Genomic DNA, 27,795 nt, shown 5'->3' with positions numbered 1-27,795 from the left:
TGAAGAGACATATAAGGTGAGGTCTGGATGAGTCCCAAACACGGAGCTTCCGTATCCTCTCTCCATGGAATCAGGGCATCCTCCTGGCACGTTGATGTGTTTACCACACCAATTTTTACCTTTACCTTACTAATTAGGAAGCTCCACTGAGCCTCAGTGTCCAGATTATTGATTGGGGCTCTATTATATAGGCCAGGAAGGTAGGCTGGCCCAAAGCCCCAATCCTCTAATCCCATGAATGGTCTTTCTGACAACCAGCCCCCATTCTGAGCCATCTTATTAGTATGAACTCACGTGTGATCCAAGGGGCTTATGAATAACAAAGATATTCTTGTCACTTGGAAGATTATAGGAGTTTTAGAAGCTCTATGCCAGGAACCTGGGACAAAGACCATACAAATTATTATACAGCATATGTACATGAGAGAAAGTTTAGCATAGTGGTTAGGAATAGTGTGTTAGAAAGTTACTTATGCAATTCATAAAACTGCAAGAACAGATAAATGCAATTAATATGAAACAAAACAAGAGTGCTATTTAAAAAATCAGACTGAAAACTTTTCAATTAAAACAATTTCAAGGCTATTTCACTTTTACCCTCCTCTGTACACCTCCCACCCTCCTCCCTGGGAACTTTAAGGCATGTCCACACAAGATATCTGGCCATAAGGTTCTTACTTGTATCTTTTTCTTTAAAGTAGGCTCCAATGTAAACCTTGAACTCATGACCCTGAGATCAAGATCTGAGCTAATATCAAGAGTTGGTACATTTAACCAACTGAGCCACCCAGGTGCCCCTGTATTTTCTAAAATACATATTTCAACCCATGTTATATATGTCATTTTGAATATACAAGTATAGGTTCCCTAGAGAGAAGAAAATCATCCAGCTTGTCCAAGACCAAATAAAAAGTTTCTCTGTCTGACATATGTACCAAATATTGATGACTTTCCCTTTATCCAATCAATACTTATTGAATACTCTATGTATCAATCTCTGGGTTAGGTATATAAGGATGGATAGGACTTGAACCATGTTAATTTAGAAGTGGAGAAAGTGCAAAATACATTACAACAGAATCTAACATATAGTTATCATAGGTATGTGAAATGTGGAGACCAACTTCATCTAAAGGAATTGAAAAAACCTTGACAGAGGAGGTGACTTCTGAACCAGAATTTGGAGAATGCATCTTATTCCAGACAGAGAAGGAAGTTTAGGAAATTCTAACCAAGCAAAGGGAAGTAGAAAAGCAATAAGTAGTGAAAGGGCTTCTATGATGTCCTGTGGAAAATGATAGATAGCTCAAGCATAGGATATATGGCAGAAGGCAGTGACAGAATTAGAAAATCAAGTTAGAGTCAGGGAAAGATCCAGGAATATATTCTGCAGACCTTTTTAAGTCAAAGAACCATCTTCAAACAAATTTTTGTGCAAAACACAACAATATATAATGACTACAGAGCTTATTAGATAGAAGGGAAGCAAAGATTCAGTCTATACATTCTGTCTCACCTTGACACCCCATCATTGGGGCTCCCTTCACAGAGACCTGAAGTGGTGCTAGTATTCAGTGTTGTAGTCCTCCTCAGCAAATGGTTATTAATTTGTAATAAGTAATTAAGAATAAGCATTCTGAAACTTTGTACTACAATTTAACAGAATACTTTCATGTTAATCAATAAAATTCTGAAGTCTATACTTGGATTTTTAAAAGTTTCATCTAATAATTTATTTTTATTTTATTTATAAAAGTATCAGTCTAAGATGAATGGAAAATACTGCTCCTTTGCACCAGGTGTTGTATGTTAAGTGTTGAATCACTAAATTCTACTCCTGAGACTAAGTATTATCCTGTATGTCAACTAACTGGAATTTATTTATATTTTAAAGATTTATTTATTTATTTGATAGAGAGAAGGTGCACATGCATAAGCACGTGAGCTGGGGGTGGGGTTAGGCAAGAGGGAAAGAAGCAGACTCCTGGCTGAGTATACAGCCCGATGTGGGGCTCGACATGGGGCTCCATATTACGAGCCTGAGATCATGACCTTATGCAAAATTAAGAGTCCATTGCTTAACTGACCAAGCCACCTAGGCACCCCCAACTAACTGGAATTTAAATAAAAATTTGAAAAAAAAGGGCACCTGGGTGGCTTGGTAAGTTAAGTGTCCTCCTTTTTTTTTTTTTTTTTTTTTAAGATTTTATTTATTTACTTATGAGAGACAGACAGAGAGAGAGAGAGAGAGAGAGAGAGAGAGAGAGAGGCAGAGATACAGGCAGAAGGAGAAGCAGGCTCCATGCAGGGAGCCTGACGCGGAACTCGATCCCAGGTCTCCAGGACCAGGCCCTGGGCTGAAGGCAGCGCTAAACTGCTGAGCCACTCGTGCTGTCCCAAGTGTCTGCCTTTAAACTCAGGCCTGATCCCAGGGTTCTGGGATTAAGCCCTGCATTGGGTTCCCTGTTCAGCAAGGAGTCGGCTTCTCCATCTCCTTCAGCCCCTTCCCCTCCACACATGCTCTCTTTCTCTCTCTCAAATAAATAAAAATCTTTAAAAAAAAAAAAAAAGAACTTGAAAAAAATTATGGCTCCTTCAACATGTGTAGCTTAAAAAGCACTGCCCTAGAGGTGCCACAACTGACCAGATCTGTAATTTAGAGAATTAGAAAAATAACTTTAGTGGCTATTTAGAGGAGGAAGATCAACTGGAAAACATAAAGCATAAATAATATAAAATAACAGAACATTTCAGATGACATAAGGATAACCTATGTAAATGTTAAGCATCTGGCAAATGAATAAAAACATTAAAGTTCACAGAAAAAAAGATCTCTGCAAACTAAAATAGTCAAGGAAGGCTCAGACATGTTAGTAGATTTTTAGAGGAAGAAAGACCTGAAGCCATCAATTTCCAAGCCTATGGACACCTGGGTGGCTCAGCGATTGAGCACCTGCCTTCAGCTCAGGACGTGATCCCGGAGTCCCGGGATCAAGTCCCACATTGGGGTCCCTGCATGGAGCCTGCTTCTCCTCTCTCTGCCTGTGTCTCTCATGAATAAATAAATAAAATCTTAAAAAAATTTTCCAGGCCTAAATTCATGAAGTCAATAGATTTTAATATTCTTTATTATATATGGAATGTTATTGACTGAAACAGTGACTATATACCAGGTGCTGGGGATACATACTGAACATAATGTATGATCTCTGCCACCAGGGCAGACATTAGTCCACCAAAATACATAAATAGATGTGTCATTTAAAACTATTATAAGTACTAAGGGGTGCCTGGGTGGCTTAGCTGGTTAAGTGTCTGACTCTTGATTTCGGCTTAGGGTTATGAGATTGAGACCATGTGGCTTGATCTGAGTGTGGAGCCTGCTTGGAATTTTCCCTCTCCCTTTCCTTCTGCCCTTTACTAACCCCCCCCCCCCCCCCAACTCTTGTTCAAAAATTAAAAAAATAAAAAACTATTATTATAAGTACTCACAGGAAAGTCACATGGCACTATTAAATCATGTAACTTAAGAGATTAAATCGATTCTGGGAAATTAAAGCAGTATATCCTAAAGAAATGATGTTTTAGTTGAAATCTGAAGGTTGAGTAGAAATTAACCAGGCGAGGAAAGGAAAAGAGCATTCTTGGCAGAGGGAATGAACAGGCATGAGAAAAAACTGTGAGGTGAGATGGGGCATTGACAGTCCACGGAACAGAAAGAAAAAATCACTAATGCACAGAAAGCAAGAAGCAAAGTGAAAAGAGGTCACAAAGGTAGATGGGCTAGGTCATTAAAAGTTCTAGAAGGAAAAACATTGATAAATCTTGAAGACATAAGCGAAATAAGGCAGTCACAAAAGGACTATACGATTTCACTCATATGAAGTATGTGGAAGAGTTACAAGGACAGACAAAGTTCTGTCATAGAGACAGAAAGAATCGTAGTTGGAGGGGTGGGAGGGAGATACAGGCAGTTAGTTCTGCAAGATGAAAAAAGTTCTGGAGAGGAATGGTGGTGAAGGTCACACAAAGTGAATATACTTAATGCCAACAAACTGTACACTTAAAAATGGTTAAAATGATGTATTTTATTATGTATATTTCACCATAATTTTCAAAATTATTTTTTAAAGTTCTATAAACTACATTAAGATCAACAGGAAGTATGTGAATAATTTTAGTGTAATTATCAGACTGTAAGTTTTTATTTCAGACTTCAGGTCTTTAAAAATTTTACCCTAGAAACAACACGGAAAATGTATTAAAGGGAGTCAGAACAGTTGAAGGCAGAATAGTTAGGATGCAATTGTACTAATTCAGGGGAAAGAGGACAGAAGCTTGAACCAGGATGGTGGCAACGAAGATTCATTCATTCATTCAACAAATATTTAATGAATGCCATTATATGCCAAACACTGTGATAAATGCTAAATATAAGACTGGCAAGGGGATCCCTGGGTGGCTCAGTGGTTGAGGGTCTGCCTTTGGCCCAGGGTGTGATCCTGGAGTCCCAGGATCGAGTCCCACACTGGGCTCCCTGCATGGAGCCTGCTTCTGTCTCTGCCTGTGTCTCTCATGAATAAATAAATAAAATCTTAAAAAAAAAAAAAAACTGGCAAGATCCCACTCCTGTGGAACTTAAAAAATAAATAATTACTTTTTGTCATTAAGAGCTAAAACAGAAATAAATAATCTGTGGTGACTACAGTGATGGCAGGGAGGAGAGTAAGATGCAAAAGTAGAAGCATGAAAAATAGTTAGGGGGTTAATACGATGGTCCAGAAGGAATTATGACACCTTAGGCTAGAACAAAAGATACAAGTGGAAGACTTGGAAGACTCATTAGATATTTAGGATAGAGACCTAATGGGTATTAGTAATAAACTGAAAAAGGAGAAAAAGTAAAAAAACAAAACATTTCACAAACGAGTTACCAGGTTTTAGGCTGGGCAAATAGATGAATTTGGAGGTTGTTCACTGAAATAGGCAACAGTGGGTAAGCATCATAATCACCTAGAGAGCTTTTTAAAAATACTAACTCATGTTCCATTCCCTTGGAAATCCTAATTTAATCCTTTTTTGTGGGGGGGTGTACATGCGATTTTTAATTTAAAAATTCCTCCAGGTCTAATAATCAGCAAGGTCTGGCAGTTACTGCTATAGACAGAATTGGTTTCTATTGCTTGCAACCCCAAGTACCCTTGATAAGGAAATTGGTATTTGGAAGAGGGGGGGTCCCTAAAATGTAGAATTGACTGGATTAAGGTTAAGAACAGAACAGTGCAAACCTCTATTTCATGCTGAGAGGCTGGTCATCCATAAGTGGTATGAGAAAGCTGATAACACTGTGGTCTGCTTTGTATTAGGACTCATTATTGGGAACCCTGGGTGGCGCAGCGGTTTAGCGCCCGCCTTTGGCCCAGGGCACGATCCTGGAGACCCGGGATCGAATCCCATGTCGGGCTCCCGGTGCATGGAGCCTGCTTCTCCCTCTGCCTATGTCTCTGCCTCTCTCTCTCTCTCTCTCTCTCTGTGTGTGTGTGTGTGTGTGTGACTATCATAAATAAATAAACATTTTTTTTTAAAAAAAAGGACTCATTATTGTTGAGGTACGTTGCAAAGAGACATGGTAGGGAAAACGCAGATGTGATATGAATTGGCTCAATAGGTGGCCTTCAATCAGTTCTTATAAAAAAGAAATTGCTTAATATGAAATAAGGGAGATACTAAAAATATTAAATAGCCTATAAGACCATACCAGTGAATAACGAGGAACATCAATCCTGAGTTAAGCTGGTCAATCTGAAAACACTGGGTAAGAAATACAGCTTTTCTTAAGTTTCATTCTGCCTAGAACCTGCATAGGAGGCTTGCTGAACTGTAAAATCACCCAGGGCTAAAAATGGCACAAGGAAAGACAGAAAGGCAGGACCTACAACTATGGATAAGACTGAGACATAACAGTCTTGATTCCCCTAGGGTCCTTTCAAGCACCTCTGTCTGTTATGCACTTCTTGCCTGATAAAGTTGAGATACAATCTAGAAGGAGTTTATTAATAACTCCCTTCCCCAGGCCCTATTTCAAACTAATTGAGCCAATAATTTCCTTTTTTCGCTTCAATCCATGTTAGTTGGGTTTCTGTTCTTTACAATCAAAAAGTGTTAATATACTACCAGCATTTAAAAAAACCTAGTGCACATTTAAAAAAAAACTAGTGGATCACCAGAGGCACTAACCTCAAATCTACTAAAAACAGAATTTCCAACTCAAGGTATCTGTTAATTCTTAATGTGTGCTCCAGATGATCAAACAAATTGGGAAAACAAAAGTCTGGTTGTCTCTTCCCTTATTCATGAAAGAGTAATTGTTATTTCCCAGCAATACAAAGAAAGAATATTATAATAATTAATTATTTATTTATTTACACTAAGAGCCCACCACCATATCAGAATCCACATAGTATGCATATAGTGAGGCATGAAAAGTGTAAGATGTGGCCTTGCTTAACTAGGATCTTGTGGCCTTTAAGTCATGGAAAAGGCAATACGTACATATACATACAATGCTAAATGTGTCTGATCAATGGAATAAATTAAGTATCTTTTTGGTAGATTAGGGGTGAAAGACATAAGATTTAAAGCCCTTTCCATCAGACAACAAATCCATTTCCAAAATATGGTCAGGGTAAATTCCACTTCCCTCTTACTATAAGGTGAAGGAGCACAAAAAAGAAAAAAATATACATAATGGAAACAGTTCATTAATTCCAATTTTGATTTAACCAACATATATTTGAGCACTTACTATGTAAACATTTACTGTATTAGGCACCTAAATATAGGTTTTCATTGATTACTAATATTCAGAAACACCAGCAAATTAGCAAATTGTCTGAATTGACATTTCTCTTTTCAGCCTAATGGTTTATTTAAATACCATCATTAAGGAATTTAACATATCAAAAGAAAAATGTCAGTGAGAATAAAAAAGTCAACAAAAACATTACTTAACATTTTACCAAATTCAAATAGCAGGTTCTCAAAAAGACAACTTTGACACCTAAGTGTCCAGGTCAGCATAAAACATCATCCACTCATTGTTAAGGCTGTTAAGAGAATTCAGCCCAAACAACCAATTCTTGTTTATTCACTAAGTTGCATTAAGTAATTAAGTCAGAGGAATAACATCTCTTGGAGAGTAAATTCTGAAGCAAGAAAGAAGCAAAAGAATTGCTGTCTCTGATGGTATTTGTTTAGCAATATTTTCTAAGCTTTCTATATAGAGAGAGGATATCTAGGGTCATTAATAATTATTTACAGAATATGTTCTTAAAGATAGATTTCTATGAATGGTTATCTTTAAATGTAGGTACAACTACAACTGATGATTAAAATATACTTAGTAGAAAACTATAAACTCTGTAATTAAGCGACTTCTCAAGTTTTTTCTTGGGATGTCTGGGTGGCTCAGTGGTTGAGCGTCTGCCTTTGGCTCAGGGCCTAAGGAGTCCCAGGATCTGATGAAGTCCCACATAGGGCTCCCCGCAGGAAGCCTGCTTCTCCCTCTGCCATGTCTCTGCCTCTCTCGACATCTGTGTCTCTCATGAATAAATAAATAAAATTTTTCTTAAAAAAAAAAAAAGTTTTTTCTTAAAAACTAAATCCAGGACTTCTTATCAACTTATATAGCATCTGCAGAAAAAATAACTGTGCAACTCATATATATATATATATATATATATATATATATATATACACATATACACACATACACACACACACACACACATATATTGGCAATAGGTATTAGCACTATTTTAGTGTCGCTCAAATAGCTCAAATACGATAACATTCCTGTATGAACAGCATCACTTTTATTCAGAAGCAAATATGGGAACTTATCTACAAAAATTCTACCAAATAATGGCATGGTGCTTTCAATTAACAGGCAATATTATGCGGTAAGAATCTTTTACATTTTTCTGAGTCCTCCCTGTTGAGTAGCATTTGGCATATTTTTGTCATCTACATGTATGAGACACTGAGATTCAAGAAATTTATATGGATAGTATATGGATGGGTATCTCTGAATGGGAAGAGGGGAGCAAAGACTGGACGTAATGCTGGGAAGAGCACAATGGGACTTAAATTACACAGAAGTCCTCCCTTAACTGTGGTTTCAGTTAAAAAAAAAAAAAAAAAAAGAGTTAATTCTTACAAGTCAACTTTGCCTCCTGTACAGAGAGTCTTAGAACTACATCACACTGCTTGTGAGGAAGTGTGCACGGTGAAATGCAAAGAGGTCTAGGGTTGAAGTGAGCCTGGTCTGGTTTTGAAACTGAGTCCTATCACTTATAAATGCATGATTTGGGCCACATATCCTTTCCGTTTCAGTTTGCTTACGCATAAAGTGGAGCTAATAATACCTTTTTGCAGGTGGGTGAGAACAACATACACCTGCATGTTGGAATATGTCTGAAGGATACTCAAAAAAAGTTATTCTCTTTGTTAGTATGGTACACTACACAGAGTTGATATGCTTTAAATACATCCTGGAATAAAGTGGGATATATATACATATATATATATATAAACACAGAAGATACTGGCTGTTACTTTTATATTGGATAAATAAATTGTGAGACAATTTCACATGCCTTCATGTTTTTTTCAGGTACCAATTATGTGCCTGACATAGAGAAGCCACTCAAATGTTTGATGATTCCTCTATTAGATTTCTTTGGTCAAGAGAATGAGATTCCTGTTTTATGACCCTGGACAAACCACATCCCTTTTCTTTTCTTCTTTTCTTTTCTTTTCTTTTTTTTTTTTAAGATTTTATTTATTTATTCATGAAAGACACAGAGAGAGAGGCAGAGACACAGGCAGAGAGATAAGCAGGCTCCATGCAGGGAGACCGATGTGGGACTCGATCCCACGACCTGGGATCACGCCCTGAGCCAAAGGCAGACACTCAACCGTTGAGCCACCGAGGCGTCCCCCACATCCCTTTTCTAAGCCTCAATTTCTTCACTAAATAGTTGACTTAATAGTCATGGAACTTACGAGTTGGAAGAAATTTTAGACATCACCTATTGCAACCCCCTTACCTAAATTAGATACAGTGAGGGGCAGACTGGGACTTCACTGGAACTCCCAATCACCAAGTCATAATTCTTTCCACACACCTCAGATCTCTTTCACCTCCTTATCTATGAAATATTGGAGACTGAAGTACTGATTGTTGGAATATTATCCATTTCTAAAAATCCACTAAGTCAATAACATCCTTACTTCTACCTTTATTAAAGCCAGAAGGCAAAGAAGAATAAACAAAGTTGTCAATATTAATCCTAGTTAGCTAAAATGCTAACTAGGGAAACTATGATACAGACTGCAGAGGGTTAAAATTCTTTCAATTGTGTTGATATTTCAAATACTTAAATATAGAGACAATCTATTTTGAATAGTTTGACTCCATCAGACTGTAAATGGAATTACAATCACTAGTTCACAGAACTGGTAGACGGAATCACTACTATTCTGAGTTATCCATCTATTATCTTGCTATCCCTTTACAAGATCTTACTCCTTCTGCCTTAGCAGTCAGTTGTTCTTGCCCTTGTGTTCCTATAGCACTCAATATTTCAATGAGAACACTATTTATAATAGATTGAATGAGGTTGAACCATTTGAAATTGCTTATTAGACAATTTTAGACCAATAAAAATAGCAATTTTACATGATTCATCCTAATAACATCTCTTTATATTTCTGCTACTCCCTCCCTCCCTGCATTACACTCATAACAAGAACTACACACTATTATTTTTTAAAAATATATACATAATACTTTATATATAGAAAAAGTTATAAAATAATGGACACCCATATACCCACAGCCTAGCTGAAAAAGTATTTGCCAATACACTAGTCTCCCTTAGGTGTGGGGTAAATATGTTCCAAGACTCCCAGTGGATGCCTAAAACCACAGATAGTACCAAACCCTGTATATACTCTTTTCCTATACGTACATACATACATACATACATACATACATGCCTATGGTAAAGTTTAATTTAAAAATTAGGCACAATAAGAGATTAACAACAATAACTGATAATAAAATAGAACAGTTATACTATAATAAAATGTGAATGTGTTCTCTCTCTCTCTCAAAATATCTCATGGTACTGCATTCACCCTTCTTCTTGTGATGATGTGAGACGATAAAATCCCAGTGTGATGAGATGAAGTGAGGTGAATGACAGAGGCATTGCCACATAGCTTTAGGCTACTACTGATCTTCTGACCATACATCAGAAGGAGGATCATCAGCTTTCCGACCATAGTTGAGTACGGGTAACTGAAACAGCAGTTAAAGGAGGACTACTGTACCATGTAAGCCTCCTGTGTGCTCTTCCCAGCATTATTCTCAGTCTTTTCTCCCTGACCTGCCATTCAGAAATACCCACTATACTTAAATTGATATTTATCAGGACCATGCAATTGTTCAAACAATTAAGATTTAAGTATGCTTCCCTAAATAATATATGCATGTTAAACTTCATGTAAACGTGTTCTGCCATTTGGTTTATTCACTCAACCTTTTATTTGTGATATTCATCCAAGTTTCTAGATAGGTCTAGTTCATTTTCATTATTGTATAGACTTCCATTAGGTAAATACACTGTAATATTTTCTCTCTTTTATTGATAGACATTTGGAGTAGTCTTGAAGTTTTTGCTATAATAAAGTTGCATGAATATTTTATGTCTCTTTATACATACACTGGAGAGTTTCCAAAGGGTACTGACCTAGAATTGTTGGACTATAGATTATATGTACTTTAGTTTTAATAGATACTGCTCAAATTGTTCTTTGCCATGATTGTACAATTTCTATTCCCATAATAGTATCCAAGAGTTCTAACTTCATATCCTAGCAGTGTTTGAAATTATCAGACTTCTTCATTTTTGCCTAATAGCTATGAAATGACCCCTCATTAGAGCTTTAATTTCCCTTTAATTATTGGTCAATGGCTAATAAATATTTAGGTTACCTCCTTTATGCCTTGTTATTTTTCTATGAATTTGTCTTTTTCTAATCTATTTGTGGGAATCCTTTATTATCACAGATAGTGATATTTGGCTGATTCATGTACCCTATATATTCTTTAATTTTGTGACTTGTTTTTGCATTTTAAAAATTATAGTATTAAAAAAATATGGCACTCCTCTTTGTTACTGTATGTAGCACTATGTCTAGCAGTCAGTAGACAGTGAATATTGAATGAATGAATGAATGAATGAATGAAAAACTGAACAAATACAAAGAAATTAGATGTTTTAAAACTTCTATATTCCCTTAATTTGGAGTTATGATGGGTGGCTCAGTCAGGTAAGTATCTGCCTTCAGCTCCTGTCAGGATCTCAGGGCCCTGGGACAGAGCCCCTGCACAGGGCTCCCTGCTCAGCTGTTCCCCAGCCCCACTTGTGCACTCTCTCTCTCTTACTAAAAAAATAAACTTTTACACTCCCAAATTCATATTTAAAATTCATTTATATTTAAAGAAAAAAAATTTAATCTGGTTTGAAGACTTTCTGGCAGTCCCTGCTAACTGGAGGTAACTGGAGATAAAATAGAATACTAAAATATCAAGGTTGGAAGTCTAAAATTCTAAATCATCTAAGACAAATGATTGCTCCCTTCTTAAATATCTCCAAGAACAAGTATACTGGCTCTCATGTTTTCTATTATACTTTACAGGACATAATGACTAAAATAGCCTTTATTTCCATCATGTTTGAATGCCCCAGAGGAAAATCTACACAAGCACGAGTGTAAAGCAATTATAACAAATAAGAAAAACACTTGGAAATATGTTATAATATGCCAACGAGCAACAGACGTAGTGATTAAAATGAATGTACAATATGCATATGCTTTAATTTTGATAGCTAACAATTGTAGTAACATTTACAGTAGATGCAGAGGGAAAAAACAAATGCAGCAGCCTTAAATGTTTCAAAATATACAGAAATTAATACATGATGACTTGCAACAGAAACAGTAAGAAGTTCAGACAGCACAGGTCTTAAAAAGGAAGTCACAGGAGGCAATGAATCATTCTGGACAAAGTACAAGATTTGTAGTAAGACGACATAGTTTTGAGTTGTTCTGACATTGACTAGCCATTTGATATTGGACACATCATTTACTCCACCTGCACCTCAGTTCTTTATCAGTATATAGAGTTCATAATGATCTAGCATCCTACCTAACAGGGTTATTATGCATTTCAATTTAAATAAGAAAATGTATGTGACATCCTTCAATAATAACCTTCCTCACATCCAGTGTCATCTACATCATCCCTGAAACTCCCAGGCAGAACAAGATATAAAGTCCTCTGGAATGGATATTGTATTTGTCTGCTCAGGCTGCCATAACAAAGACCACAGACTGGGTGGCTGAAACAACAGGAGTGTATTTCCTCACAGTTTCACAGGCTAGAGATTTAAGATCAAGGTGTCCGCAGGGTTAATTTCTTCTGAGGCCTCTCCCCTACGCTTATACAGACGGCTGTTGTCTACCTCTCTCTTCATTCACATGGTCTTTCCTTTGTGTCTGTGTCCTAACCTCTTTTCTTATACTATGACACAAGTCATAATGGATGAGGGCCCATCCATATGACCTCATTTTATCTTAATTACCACTTTATAGGCCCTATCTCCAAATACAGTCACATTCTGAAATACTGAAGGTTAGGACTTCAACATAAAAATTTTGAGGGGAGTGGGAGTGCAGGAGACATAATTCAGCCCATAGCAAATACGTAGAAAGCAACCATGCAGCACCCACCACTGCTATAGCACTTAGTATATTGTAATATAACTACCATTTTTGTCTCCTCTAGTAGGCTATAAATGCCTGCACAGAACTGAATATTTCTTTTAAAATTTTTAAAAGATTTTATTTATTTATTTATTTATTTATTTATTTATTTATTTGAGAGAGAGCAGGGGGTGGAAGGGAGAGGATCACAGGGAGAGAGACAAGCAGATTCTGCACTGAGTGCACAGCCTGACGTGGGGCTTGATTTCATGACTCTGAGATCATGACCTGAGCCAAAATCGAGAGTTGGATGCTCAACCAATTGAGCCATCCTGGTGCCCTTTGAATATTTCCTATTAATCTCACAAGTGTCTAACAAAGTGTATGTTCAACAGAAGGCTCCAATAAACTGCTGGTAACAACCTATGACACTTTCTATCAAGGAACAATTAGAACTAATCTAGCCTACGAGAATTGTTTTTTAATGGAGTTTGTAATATGCCAGAGATTTAAAAGATAGGACAAATTTTTCACTTTTATCTTTCCAAAAACTACTTTGTTGCCAAGTTCTCATCCTTTCCATCCCAGGCTTTATTCTCAGATTACGTATGTTGAACTTTCGTTAAGCAGTGAACCTGGAGACTTTACATGACCACCGCAGAAGTCAGTGACTTCTCCTCCACTCCGCTGAACTTCTGGAGTGTTTAAAGAGTTGCATGTAAGAGTTAGTTATGTGTCTTACCTTCCCCCTATAAACAGTGAGTTCCCTGAGAGAAAGGACTATGCCTTAAATGTCTCGGAGTGATCAGCAATAACTATTTACTGAATAAATGTAAATTTCTCTAAAACAGATTCACTCTTGTGGAAGAGAAATATTCTTAAAAGAGGTGGAGCAGGAAAAGTGGCAAGGTTGAGTTCAGTCTGGGACATACTGACTTTGCTTTAAGCATTATCTCTCAAGAAATATCTCTTTATTAGGTCCATTTCAGTGTCGGAAGGTTTTCACATAGTATATTAGGACCTGTAGTGATGGGACATAGTGATTTTAAAGTACGTATGATACCTAGCTACTTGTGAAGCTGACTATAGGTAGCTAAATATATTGTTCTAACACTCAGAAGAGATTATCTTGACTATAGATAGAAATTTGAGTCATGAGCATATAGATGTTACTTATAAGTCAAGTGAGTGGATGAGATTGCTAAGGGAATGTACAGAAGGTGGCTTAGGACCAAAGACAGGCAAGAGAAGGGAGGCTCTCATCTGGGATGAGAATGGCACTGGATGAAGTGGCCAGGGAAGAACCAACACGCTGAAGTGCATCAAAGCCAAAGGGGGGTGGGGGGTGGGAATACCATTCTGAGGAAGAGGGAATTATCATCAATGTAAAATGCTGCTATTAAGTCCTGAAAATGCTTGCCTCCCCCTGGCATTAACAACAAGGAGAAGGCTGATGACCCTGATGAGAACAGTTCAGAGACTATACGATTTGGGCAAGTTTCTAAAACTTCATATCTTAGTTTCCTTTCTTTGCAAAATAAGGAGACTTGTCTCCTCATGAGTGTTTTGAAGATTAAATAAGTAGCAATAATAGCAAACGTAACATGTGAATGCAACATATATAGCATTCAACAATATACTGGACACTGTACAGAGCTATTTAATACAGATTCTCTCACTTAAAAAAAATCACGCATACACACACAAAAACCACAAAAATCTTAAGGTACTATAGTACTTAATAAGTACTATTATCATCCTCATCTTCAGATAAGGAAACTGAAACTTACTGATAGAGACTAGAAACCAGAAGTCAATGAACAGGTAAAAATGAGAGTTTATATATTAAATGTATATAACTCAAGAAGTTTGAGTTAAGGGGGGTGCGTGAGGTGACGGCAGGCCGGCCAGGGCACCCACCACCCTGCAGTTAAAAAAAAAAAAAAAAAAAGAAGTTTGAGTTAAGAGTAGGAGACTAGATGGTACCTGGAGGGAAACATGGACTTAAGATTTTATTTATAAGATTTACCTGAAGATGGGAGACATCTATAAACAGATTTTGGGAGATTTAAATAAACAAAGAAAAGAGCCGGAAGAGGGGGAAAAAGGTTGAAGGCAATGAAAAGACAGGGGTCAGAGATGTAGCCTTGGGAAAGAAGCAGCAGCAAGAAAACACAGGTATGGTTTTAAGAAACAGGTTTGACGTAAGATCTCATAGAGACCAGGCAAAGAAATAACTAGGTATTGAAGGGCCCAATGGCAATAATCTGTATAAGTGTGTGATTTTCTCCAGTAGGCCTCAGAGCTGTAACTACTGCTAAGAAGAAAGAGGTTCAATTCAACAAGGTTTGAGATTTTGCCCAGAGAAGGACAGAAGAACAGTAGAGCAAGGGAATAGAGGACTGATGGCAAGAAAGTGAATGAACTAAATTATAGACTGAGGAAGTAAAGCTGGATAGGGAAGGAAGTGAAGACAGGCCTCAGTGAGAACAAACAACAGAGCTGGTGGGGATAGTCAAGGTCAGGCAGAGGCACTGTGAACAAAGCTGCATGTCTTCATTTATAGTTTCAGAGGCGGGCCATCTCTGGGTGATAAGGCTCATGGTGTGACTATGAGAGTTGATAAGCTAAAAACATGGTCACTTGAGTTGAAGAAGTTATTGTGATAGAGTCATAATAATCTGTGTGAATATTGAAGTCACTCAGGGTAAGGATGGAACCTGAGGTGGAGAGGAAGACTGTACCAGCTAGGTCCTAAGTGATGGAGAAGATCTACATACAAGATGACAAGAGTTACCATATAGCCCCCGTGCACCACAGAGCACAGGGATTTTAAGAGGATGGACAAGTAATGGTCCGTTAATAGTGGTGCACAGAAAACCACAGTCATCCTTGTCTCTCTCATTTTGTACAGTGTGGGAGAATGCACTGCCCCCTTTTAAAAGAATTACAGTGCAAGTGACAGTGCTCTCCATGACTCCTCAGATGAGAGGCCTGACTTCCATTTAAGGCCAGAACACACAAGAAACCTAGTAAGATGGGTAACAGGGTAGGAAGGAGGGGTTTGAGAGAGCAAATGGAAAGGTATGAGAGGGAACAAACAAGCAGGGTTCAGAGAGAGGAGGAGGAAGCCGAGGCAGCACAGGAAAAGCAGTACAGAAGACAAGTGAATGGAAGGGATAGGACAAAGATAACAGATGAGAAGACTTGCTGGCTTTATATGGCCATAAGGTTATCAAAATAATTAGTTCTAGCAGTGCCCTGGTGGCAAGGGGGTTAGCACTAAGACCTTGGCAATGGTTTGAGGGGAGGGGCAACATCTGAGTGCCTATTATGTAACTGACATTATGTAAAGTGCTTTACACTTCCTATCTTAGTTAAACCTCATACCTAACAAAAATGCAGGAACTGAGGACCAGAGAGGCAAAGTGACCTGCCCAGGGTTGTACAATTAATATTTAGTGATATTTTGCATAAAAAGACATTTTGAAATCAGAGCATTCTTAATCACTTTCAATACCAATAAGGGCTTATATGTTTCTTAACTCCATTATGCCTACACCAAACAAGGTTATCTCACGCATTAAGCTACAACTATAAAATCTGGGGCAGCCCGGGTGGCTCAGCCATTTGGCGCCGCCTTCCGCCCAGGGTGTGGTCCTGGAGACCCGCAATCAAGTCCTGCGTGGGTTCCCTGCATGGAGCCTGCTTCTCCCTCTGCCTCTCTCTCTCTCTCTCTCTCTGTGTGTGTGTCTCTCTCATGAATAAATTTTAACAATCTTTAAAAAAAATAAAAACAAATCTGAAGAGTTATTTTTTGAAGCTAAAACTGGCCTACATATGAACTTATTTTCAAATGTGGAATTTCCTACTTGTTTTACTTCAAATAAAAATCCCAAGTTTCTGAAACCATAAATTTTAGATAGGAAACTGAGGTAGGGGAAAGAGAATGTACAATCTATGGTTCCCTAGTCTATCTAGAACCAAGTCCAAACTCCATAGTTACAGGTGTTTAATACTATGGCCCCAGCTCATCTCTCCAGGCATACCGGTCATTGCTGACTTCCACAATAATACTGAGATCTGTGGCAACGATCAATTTTTAACAAACATACCTGCACTTTTCCCTCTTTGTAACTCCACCTAACTACTTAATCTATTGAAATTTGTTCTCCAAAACCCAAATGAAATTTATTTTTAATGTGAAGCCTAACCTTGCTTCCAAATATTGAGGAATGATGGCTCCCTCCTCTGAACTCTTTGCTTTTTCTCTCTTAGTACTTATTGCCTTATAGTTTAAATTAGCATGAGAAAAGTTCCACCAGCAGAGCGTAAGTCCCCTAAACGTAGCTGAAAGAGAACATTTCCTTTAAATTGCTTTTCTAATGACTTTATACACATAATTTCATGTAGAATTTGTGACACCCTATGAAATAGGAATTTATTTTTTACACGTAAGGACACTGCAAGTCACACAGGTCAGATAATATGCTTATAGTCCTAAAGTTAGTAGGTGACAGAGCCTATATTTGAATCTTGGTCTTTCTAACTCAAAATGTAGGCTCTTTCCAGAAACCATGGGTATAATCTCACTGCTTTATCAGACTGCTTCCTACCTACCTACTAATCATCAGTGGGGAAACCTCCATTGACTTTTGTCATTAACAATCAGCAGAAAGGATTGATATAGGGTACTCGCCTTCCTACTTTTCAAGACAAAGAACAGACTCTTGAGAGCCAAAAAAAAATGATTAATATGAATCCTAAATAAAGCTGAAGAAATCAGAATCCTGCTCCCAAGAAGGAAAGTAAAAAAACACTACTTTGCCACTCTTTAAAAACTCCTCTTCCTTTGAGGTGTCCACCATCTGGCTATATCACTCTCTACCCCTCCTCCTCATCTGTCATCCGCCACCCTCTCGATTAATCCCTTCCATTCACTGCGCCTGGGTCACAATCTTCCTCTCTTTCCTAAATCACTTCACTATCCACACAGATGACCCATTCAATACAACAGCCTCGCAGTTGCTGTCACACTTGGTTTCACCAACCTTTACCTCTGCTGTACCTCAGCACAGAGACCGAGCTGTCACTTGGAAGGGCTCCACACCACACAAGTTAACTCCAATATCCCACCTTCTGACCACAACCTCCCTTTTTTCTGGCTTATTTCTGCCACATCTATTCACTAATTTAACTCAAGCTACTGAAAAATCTTCGAATTCCAAAATCGAATTCATCATCCAGTGTTTCTTGTCTCAGTTAATGTCACCACCATCCCCCTAGTCACCCAAACCAAAATCTGAGCATCATGCTGGACTCCTGGCCCTCTCATCTACACATCCAATCAATCATAAAGCCTCACAGATTCTCAAAACTTCGATCTTTTTTCTTTTTTAAAAGATTTTATTTATTCATGAGTGACACAGAGAGAGGCAGAGACACAGACAGAGGGAGAAGCAGGCTCCTTGCGGGGGATGGGGAGCCCCATGTGGGACTCGATCCCAAGACCCAGGGATCACTACCTGAGCCAAAGGCAGACACTCAACCACTGAGCCACCCAGGCGTCCCCAATCCTTTTTCCTCATCCCTATGACCACATTTTAAAAGTGTTATTCCACCACGTCGGATAAAAAAACCTCCAGTGATATAAAAAAAGAAAAATCACCTGCGTATACAAGTACAAGGTCTACTATGATATGGTCTCCACCTCTATTTGCAACTTTATAACTTACCATTTCTGTCTTTACTGTTATATTCTTAGCTTTCAAACTGCTTGTGGTTTTCTATGCAAGCCATGCCTTCTCACACTGATGCCTTTCCTCGAGCGCACTTTTTACCCTTCTCTGCTTGCCTGTCTTCCACTTAACCATTTATCCTTTGGGTCAGGTGTCCTTTGTTTTCAAAAACTTCCCTCAAGTCCTAGGCTAGTCTAAACACCCCAACGGTGGGGCAATCACAGCATCAAATGCATCTCTCTCACCTTTTATTCTGAGATGAGTTATTTGGGCACTTAATTTGCCAATTCCACAAGGACTGAAAATGTAATTTACTCATCTCAGTATACCCAGCTAAAGGCAGTCCATAAACATAGTGTCAGACGCAAAGTAGATACATTGGCTTAGAGCACTAAGTTTAGTAAATGCCAAGTGTAACTCTGTAGCAGTATCTTCACACCAGTTCTTTCTCATAGAGTTTTCAGTATTTCCAACCATTAACTTCAAGTTCTGTGAAGGGAAGGAACCAGAGCCTTTCCTGAGCCTTTATGGCTCTGTACAGAATGGTTCTATACAAATTTTACCCAAGTGACGTAAAAGGAAATAGCATTTGCACAAACAAACCAGAAATCAAAACCTGACATGTGTGCTACAAACTTCAAAACCACTGACCAATTTAAAAAATAAAGACATAAGAACAAAGATAAAGAGCCAATTCTGACTGCTGGTATGTGCTTGCCTACATCATAAAAACAGTGAAAGTTTGCTTAGAATTTGAACAGGATCCCCAGACACAAGTTTGGCATTTTATCTACATGGCCATCACATCTCTGCTGGACTTTTAAAAATTACTAACCTGCAGGGCTGCTTAGGGTTGGACGTTAGGACGCTGGTAAAAGGCACTTTTCAAAAACTTAACCCTCACATACCAAGGCTGAGTGATGAAAAAGCAAGCAAAAAATAATGCTGGTAAATGAGCAACAGAAAATGTTCTTTTTCATAGTAATTTTGGGCCTTCTGCTGGCAGTTAGAGCAAAGAGTTCGATGTAATAAGCATTCCCCTCTCCAACTAAATATTGAATTGCAGTCTGGCCCCAAACTAGGTCTCAATCCTTTTTCAGGGTAAAAATAATCAGCTCTCCTATTTGTGCGCTGTACTGTCTGCCACACTTTGATACACATCGGCTCGCTTGACAAAGCGTTGACACAGTTGTTTGTTTTTATTTTTAATGAGGGGGGAAACCCAAATAGCTTCCTAAAACAAGATCTCTTTTTAGTTCGTTTGAACACAGTACTGGTCTTTTTTTTTTTTAAAGTTCAAACTACAGCACAGAAATTAGGAAGGGGGGGCGGGGGGGGGGGCAGCCCGGGTGGTTCCGCGGTTTAGCGCCGCCTTCAGCCCAGGGCGTGACCCTAGAGACCCGGGATCGAGCCCCACGTCGGGCTCCCTGCGTGGAGCCTGCGTCTCTGCCTCTGCGTGTCTCTCATGAACAAATGAATAAAATCTTTTAAAGAAAGAAAGAAAAGAAACGAGGATGGGAATACTTTTTTTTTTTTTTTTTTTTAAGCAGGTCAATCCGTGGGACCAAGGAACTTCTTGGGGAAACTTGTGGGTTTTGTCTCCTCACACACAGCGAGAAGCCCTCCCTCGAGGCGGACGCGGGCAAGCTCCTTCAGAGGAGGGACCGGAGTAAACCGCGTTAAAAACACCCGAAGGAACTGGAATTAGTTGAAGAGAAGACACGACTCCGGGGCCGGGATCCCTACCTCAGACACCTCCACAGCTGCCCATGAGGGCGAAGAACCGCTTAGAACGTGCGACCGCGGTTTCCCTCAACCAGAACCGGCTTTCTGGGACAGAACGGCTTCCCATCCACCACCTGGACGAGGTTTTCGGACAGGTTCGTCAAACAAGGAGCGTGTTTTGGGGTGTTTCCCCGGGGCCTCGGGACGCGGCGGGAGCTCCCCTTCCCGTCAGGCGCTGTTCTGGGGCTCACCCCGCGCCCCCCCAGCCCCTCTCGGGGCCCTCGGGCCGGCGCTCCGCGGCTCCACACCTGCTCTCCCCGCCCGCTTCCGGCCCCGCCGCCCGCGACCCCCGGGCAGCCCTCGGCGCCCGAGCGGAGCGACCGACCGAGCGACCGACCGACCGACAGCCGCTCGGACGGCGACCCGCCGCGCCCCCTCCGCACGCGCCCCCCCGCGTCAGGGCCGCTGAGGCGCCGCGGCCGCCGGGGCGGGGGGCGGCTGCGGCGGCCGCCGAGGGCCGCGCTCGGGGCGCAGCCAGGCCCCCGGCCCGACAGGCAGCGGCCGGCCGGCGGGCCCTCGGGGGGGGGGCGGGGGCGGGGGCCCGCGGGGCCCGTCGCCGCCTCCTCGCCCCGGGCGGCGCCCGCCGGCCCAGGCCCCTCAGGGCGCGCGCCCGCCGGGGAGCGGAGGCGGCGGCCGAGACGCTTACCTGCGGGCGCGGCGGCGGCGCGGGGCGGCTCACTCCCTTCCCGCCGCCATGTTTCCGCTGCGCAGGGAGCCCGAGCGGACGCGCGGAGGGGCGGGCGGGCGGCCGGGCGGGGGCGGCTCCGGGGGCCGGCGGGCGGGAGCGCGGGCGGGCGGCGGGGGGCTCGACCGCGGCGGCGACGGCGGCGGCGGCGGCGGCGGCGGCGGCTCCCGGGCCCCGCCCCTCCCTCCCGCCGCGGGGTGGCGCGCGCCTCGGCCGTTGGGCCCGCGCGCGCGGGGGGCGGGGCGGGGAGGGCGCCACCGAGCGGCCCGGCCCTCCCCCCGGGGGCCCGACCCGGGCGGGTAAACTGAGGCCGGCAGAGGGCTCGGGGCTCAGGTTCGAGCCCCGCCGGGGGCGAGACGGCCGGGCCAAGAGCGTTTAGGTCTCGGCCCCGCAGCCCGACTGACGGGGCTCGGGTGATGGATGACCTTGAGCCAGTGACCTCGCTCCTCGCCCGCCGGGGGCCCGCGTGTCACGTGACCGTGCTGTGCTCGGTCAGCGCAGGACCCGCCGCCCCCGCAGGGCTCCGCGGGCGCGCGTGGGCCCCCAGGGTCGTGGTTCCGGCGCCCGCTGGCGCCCCGCCGCGCTCCCCGCATCCTCCGCCCCATCCGCCCCCATCCGCCCGGATGGCCCCACGCACAGGGGGACACCGCTGGCCCGGGGTCCGCCGGCGAGTGAACGACTGAGTGGGGAAGACTGATCGCCGCCTGTCTGACCTCCACGCCTGCGTACGCTCCGCGCGCAGGGAGTGGTCGGCTCCGCGGGGGTCCAAGGAGGCACCCGAGAGCCCAACAGGGTCCAGCTGGCTCTTAGCGGAGCCTGCGGGGTGGGGGTGGGGGTGGGGGGCTATTTTGGGGGCAGAGAGAGGAGGATGGATGCAAAGGCGTAAAGACGTGACACCGTGTGGCTGGCTGGTGGGAGCGGCGTGGCAGGAGTATGGAGACCTATGGCCGGGGTGGGTGGTGATGCGGCTGAAGGAAGCCAGAACCCGGGAGGAGGCGTTTAGAGGGTCCAGAATGACCTTGAATGTCCTTGTCTGTCTACCTTAGAAGTCACCCTGTAGGCCAGTGGTTTTCATCGCGTGGTCCCCCGCGACCTCTGGATCTCCCTCGGATCCTTCCCGGGGTCACTGAGCTCCGAATTATTTTCAGAATAATGCTAAATGTGGTTTTCTTTCTTTCTTTCTTTCTTTCTTTCTTTCTTTCTTTCTTTCTTTCTTTCTTTCTTTCTTTTTTTTCACCCATTCTCCCACGAGTGTACAGTGAAGTTTTCCATAGAACATAGGACATACTGGGAAGCCTGGGTGGCTCAGCGGTTGAGCATCTGCATTTGGCCCAGGGCCTGATCCAGGAGTACCAGGATCGAGTCCCATGTTGGGCTCCCTGCATGGAGCCTGCTTCTCTTTCTGCCTCTCTCTCTGTGTGTCTCATGAATAAATAAACAAGAATCTTTAAAAAAAAATATATATATATATATATAGGACATACGGTATTGCAACAACTTAAATGCAGAAACAGATTTTAGGATCCAGCTGTCTTCTTTTAAGCCAGTCGTTAAAGAAATTGGCACAAATGTAAGACGCCACTCTTCCCATTAATATTTTGTTATAATAGAAAATGTAGATTTCTTTTTCATTAAAAATGTGTTTATGTTAACATGTAATGAGTTTATTACTGTAATTTTTAAATAAATAAAAATTTAGAAATTTCTCAGTTTTAATTGCTAATGTGGTTAATCTTGACAGAAGGAACAAACTGCATAAAAACAAAAAAGCCCCTCAAAATCCTCAATAATTTTTTCAGTGTGGAAAGGGGTCTGGAGACCAAAAGGTTTCTGAATGCCCCTGCTGGAGCATTAAGAAGCTACTGAAGTGTTAAATGGGGGAGTAACTTAATCAGCTTTCTTTCTGAAAGCTTCTTCAGAAAGAGCTTTCAAGACCCAAGCCAGGGCTTGAGGGATATGTTCCCAAGGCACCTGCATACCAGGCAGAGGGATAGAGAAAGGAAAGTGCAGGGCTGGTAAGCAACAGTGCTAGGACACTAGATGACATCAGTCTTTTTATTCCTAATTTGGTGCGGCCTCATCCCCTGACAGGTCAGCACCAGGGCAAGTGTCTTATTCCTTTATTTCCACTGGGCCCCATGTACTGAGGATTTTGCTCATGTTTTCTGTGAAAGCTACTCCTTCTGACCCCAGTACACCTTCCTTCTTATTGCCTGTTTTCTTGAGAAGCAAGTTGTCATGGAGGTGGATGAGAGGAAGGAAAGAAATTGCTGAAGACAGCCTGAGTAGGCCTGGGAGTCCTGGCAGAGGGTCCTCTAAAGCTCCACAGCCCAGGCTATCCTCCACAAACCTCTAGAGCTCTTTAGGTAGTGAGGGGGGAAACAACTGAATTAAAAGCTCTGCTGTCTGGAAAGCTGCTTTTGAGGAGAAGTTCCCCCACAGTGCTGAGAGTCTATTCCTTTAACATTTAAAAGAAAAAAATCCATACCAGATGAAAATCTTTTAAAGGTGTATTAGGAACTTCCTAGCCATACTAAGTATGCAGAAATAGATTCATTATTTTCTTGATTTGTTATATGTTTTGGTAGCAATATCACACTTTTTTACAAAGAAATCCTCTTGAGCTGTTGGAGAGTGAAGGATTATATTCCACTTTAACAAATACCCCAGAATGCTATGCTTTGGGGTTCTCATGATGGCTTCTTAAAGTTTCAGGTTGTTAGCTGCCACTTATGGGCATAATGGTCATTATGCCCATCCCCTTCCTACCTGCTTCTAATTTGCTAAAGCCAAGAAGGTAAATACTCCAAGCTCCCCGGAGCATCAGATAGTCTGAATAAGAGTCTGAGGGACTGTCCTAGGGTGAAGCCCTGTGAAAGTCAGCTGCAGTGGCAGTAGAGTGGGGTGGTTGATGATGAGCTGTGGGGTTGGTTAGCCTTAACTTCTCTGGTTTCAGTTTCTTCCTCTCTGGGATAGAAGGGGGATAATCATGTACCTGTCACATCAAATTGTTGGAAAGAGTAACTCAGAGTATGTCATCTAGGTCACCAGCCCCCACCCCAACCTTTTTTGTTCTTAGCTCCGTTCCATTAGACAATTCCATCCAGAGTCCTTAAACTTCATGGGTTAAAAACAAAACAAAACAAAACAAAAAAACAAAAAAAACAAAAAACCAAAATCATGACTCTCCATCCTAAACCTTCTCTTTCTAGGTGTGTTCCCCCGTTTCAGACAATGGTACTGCCATCCTCCCGGTCAGTCAGTCTTAATGCCATGATAGTGCTTTTTAAAATGCTTCCCTGTTGTCTGTCCTCCGCATCCAATCCATTTCCAAAGCACCCTGCCTTTTCCCTAGTGGAGGCTCCATTCCATGGACTAAATTCCAGTTAGGTTAGGAATTGTAACCTAATTCAGACTCTTCTCCCAAACTTACCTCCTACAAGCTTCATGCCAGTCCCCAGTTTCTAAAACTCAGTAAGTCCTCAGTACCTATAGGACAAAGTCCAATGCCTTAGCCTTGAACTCAAGGCTCTCCATGATCTGGCCATAACTTTCCTTTCTAAATTCATTTCTCCCCATTCTGCTTTACTTGGCTCACTTGTACTTTTCTACATTTGTGCTTTGCTACTCTGGGCTTTTCCAGGAACTGCTCGGTCTTCTAGAATGCCTTCCTCTCTATTTCTTATATGTCCTGATTCTACCCATCTTTGAAAACTCTGATTTCATACTGCCTCCGCAAAGCCTTCCCTGATCTTCCAGTTTGAATAATAAAAACCAACATTTTATGTAATGCTTACTTTGAATCAGGTACTTTTCTACATGCTTTACATGTACTATCTTAATTCTTGTGACAATTTAATCTTCATAACAAACCTAGTTAGTAAGCATGACTATGACCTGCATTTTACAGATGAGAAAACCAAGGCACAAGAAGGGAAAGTAACTTGTCCAAGGTCACATAGCTAGTAAATGGTGGAGTCAGAATAGGAACCCAGGCAGCCTGGGTAGAGTCAGAATAGGAACCTCTACAGCCCATTTTCTCAATCACTGGACCAAAATGAAAGGACTTTTCCCGCCTCCACTCCTGTTAGCACCCGTGGCAGGCCATTCAAACATCTATTAGGGTCTTTAACCTTTTCTACCTCATTATCAGTTAGCATGTTTTATCTTGCCCTCTTACATAGTGAACTTCTTAAGAGCAGGACCAGTGTCTGATCTAAAACAGTGCCTACTAAATTTCTTGACCCTCTAAATATTTAGTAACTTTTTTAAAGGCAGACTATTCCATAGCAATAAGAATGAATGATTTAAAGCAGGATTGAGGGACGCCTGGGTGGCTGGGACACCTGGGTGGCTTAGTGGTTGGGCGTCTGCCTACGGCTCAGGGCATAATCTCAGAATCCGGGATCGAGTCCCACGTCGGGCTCCCTGTGTGGACCTTGCTTCTCCCTCTGCCTGTGTCTCTGCTTTCCTCTCTCTGTGTCTCTCACGAATAAATAAATCTTTTTTTTTTTTTAAAGCAGGATTGATAAATCATGGGTCTTTGGGCCAAATCTGGCCTGACTCCTGTTTGTGTATGGCCCAGAAGGTAAGAACATTTACCTTCTTTAATGGTTGAAAAAATCAGTAGAAGAATATTCATGACATGTGAAACTTATATGAAAATAAAGGTCTATTAGAACCCAGTCAGGTTATCTATGGCTGTTTTTTGTGCTACAATAGGCCTTATGACCTACAAAGCCTAACATATTGACTCTGTGGCCATATATAGAAAAATTTGCCAAACCCCGATCTAGAGCCACATGTAATAATATGAATATATCCTAGAAGTAGCATTCAACCAAAAAGGAATAAGCAGCATGTTGCCACTTATATAAAGTTTAAAAATAAGCGAAGCATTATCAGTTTTGTTTAGGGATCGCTTCTTGGCCTTTTGGCTAAGATCAAGTGTAGTTTTGTTTAGGGACACACATACACATGTAGGAAAACATAAAGACAAACATGGAAACTGTAAGTTCAGGGGAGTGGTTATCTCTAGAGGGCTGAGGGTGGAAATGCTATCAGGGAGAATGCACAGTGAATTTTAACTATTTTCAAGCAAGGTGGAGGGTGCACAAGTGTTCACTGTGTTATTTTTTTAATATGAATAATAATGTTTCATAAGAAATGAATAGATGAGATTCAAGGGCTTATTTACTTTTATTTTGGCTGATTGAAAATCTATTTGGCTTTCACCTATAGCTGAGATCTCCCAAGAAATAGAAATCCCAAGAGCCCCGCTGAGATGGGTGTGGGTATTATTTAGAACATGGTGGGACACTTGGGTGGCTCAGCAGTTTAGCACCTGCCTTCAGCCCAGGGCGTGATCTTGGAGTCCCATGATCGAGTCCCCCACGTCAGGCTTCCTGCGTGGAGCCTGCTTCTCCCTCTGCCTGTGTCTCTGCCTCTGTCTGTGTGTCTCTCATGAATAAATAAATAAAATCTTTAAAAAAAAAAAAAAAAGAACATGGTAACTCTCAGGTCACACAGGGACTCCTGATTAACGATGCCTCTGTGAACAGTGCTCCTTGAAAACAAGTCCACCTAAGCCAAGTTTGGGGCTGCAGCTGGGATACCTAAGGCTGAGTTACTTGCTTTGTCTGTAAAATAGGCCTTGGAGCACTGGAGAGAATGGGGGCCTCCTTCTTTTGTCTGAGTGTTGGGCCCAGCGTCAGTCTCCCCGCTTTTGGGAGGAGGGAGTGGGCAGAGTGTCTCAGATCTTGATCTGCATCCGGGTCCTCATCTGCATCCTCGAGTTGCCTTTAAACATTCATTTGATGTTATTTCAGGGAGTACCTGTCTTACTAGTAGCCTAAGGTTGCGAGGATAATTAGATATGGCCTGGATCCAAGGAGCACACAGTTGGGGAAACTGGTATATAAACAGCCAACAAGAAGACAATGTTGTTAAGTGCTTATTGCTTCATAACAAATTACTACAAATTTAGCAGTTTATTTATTTTAAGATTTTGTTTATTTATTCATGAGAGACACAGGGGCAGAAACACAGGCAAAGGGAGAAGCAGGCTTCCTGTGGGAAGCCCCACAAAGGGCTTGATCCTAGGACCCCTGGACCATGACCTGAGCCAAACGCAGACACTCAATCACTGAGCTACCCAGGTGCCCCACAAATTTAGCAGTTTAAAACACCACCATTGAGCAGCTCACAGTTCTGTGGTTCTGAAGTCTGGTGAGGCATGGCTGAGTTCTTGGCTCAGATATCATATAGCTAAAGTTAGTGTTGACCAGCTACCTTCTTATCTGGAGACTTGACTAGGAAAATGTCCACTCCAAGCTCCTTCTGCCTCTTGACCAAATTCATTTCTTTATGGTTATAGAACTGAGATCCCCACTGCCTTGCTGGCTGGCAGTTGAGGACTTTCAGGTCCTTAGCACGTGGCCCCCCTTCCATTTCATCGACAGAGACTCTCTCACATCAAATCCTGCTCACTCTTTGTATCTCTCTGGTTTCCCATACTTCAACAGTCAGAGAAAGCTCTGAGCTTTTACAAAACTTGTAATAAGGTCAGGTGAAGCCAGGTAACTCCTCTAGTAGAGGCCAACAATGCCACAGCACGTACACCTAATCTGGAGAGTAAAACATCATATATGCTGTCTTGGGGATTATGCAAGATGCACAGACTAGGGGCCAGGAATCTTGGAGACCTTCTTAGAAGTCTGCCTACTAGGGACACCTGGGGGGCTCCGTGGT

At 41.7% G+C, this 27,795-nt stretch overlaps 1 protein-coding gene and 1 long non-coding RNA gene across 29 annotated transcripts in view; one reads left to right on the top strand and one right to left on the bottom strand.

Annotated features, from left to right (window-relative positions):
- SCMH1 (Scm polycomb group protein homolog 1) overlaps nucleotides 1-21,153 on the bottom strand; it is a 179,607-nt gene extending 158,454 nt beyond the window's left edge. For 5 of the 28 annotated variants that reach the window (XM_072723670.1, XM_072723681.1, XM_072723667.1 and 2 more), the window contains exon 1: nucleotides 21,007-21,140. The gene's annotated coding sequence lies outside the window, so the exon portion shown is untranslated. Of the gene's footprint in view, nucleotides 1-20,321; nucleotides 20,435-21,006 lie in introns of those variants that run through there. The other 23 variants (XM_072723679.1, XM_072723668.1, XM_072723674.1 and 20 more) reach the window with 16 other exon arrangements.
- LOC112908220 (uncharacterized) overlaps nucleotides 20,263-27,795 on the top strand; it is a 36,788-nt gene continuing 29,255 nt past the window's right edge. Inside the window, exon 1 of the long non-coding RNA XR_003232877.2 lies at nucleotides 20,263-20,455. This is a non-coding gene — a long non-coding RNA (uncharacterized lncRNA). The remainder of the gene's footprint in view (nucleotides 20,456-27,795) is intronic.

The sequence above is a fragment of the Vulpes vulpes genome, chromosome 10 (genome assembly GCF_048418805.1).
Source record: "Vulpes vulpes isolate BD-2025 chromosome 10, VulVul3, whole genome shotgun sequence".
Taxonomy (NCBI): Eukaryota; Metazoa; Chordata; class Mammalia; order Carnivora; family Canidae; genus Vulpes; species Vulpes vulpes.
This window is presented reverse-complemented; position numbering and strand designations above follow the sequence as displayed.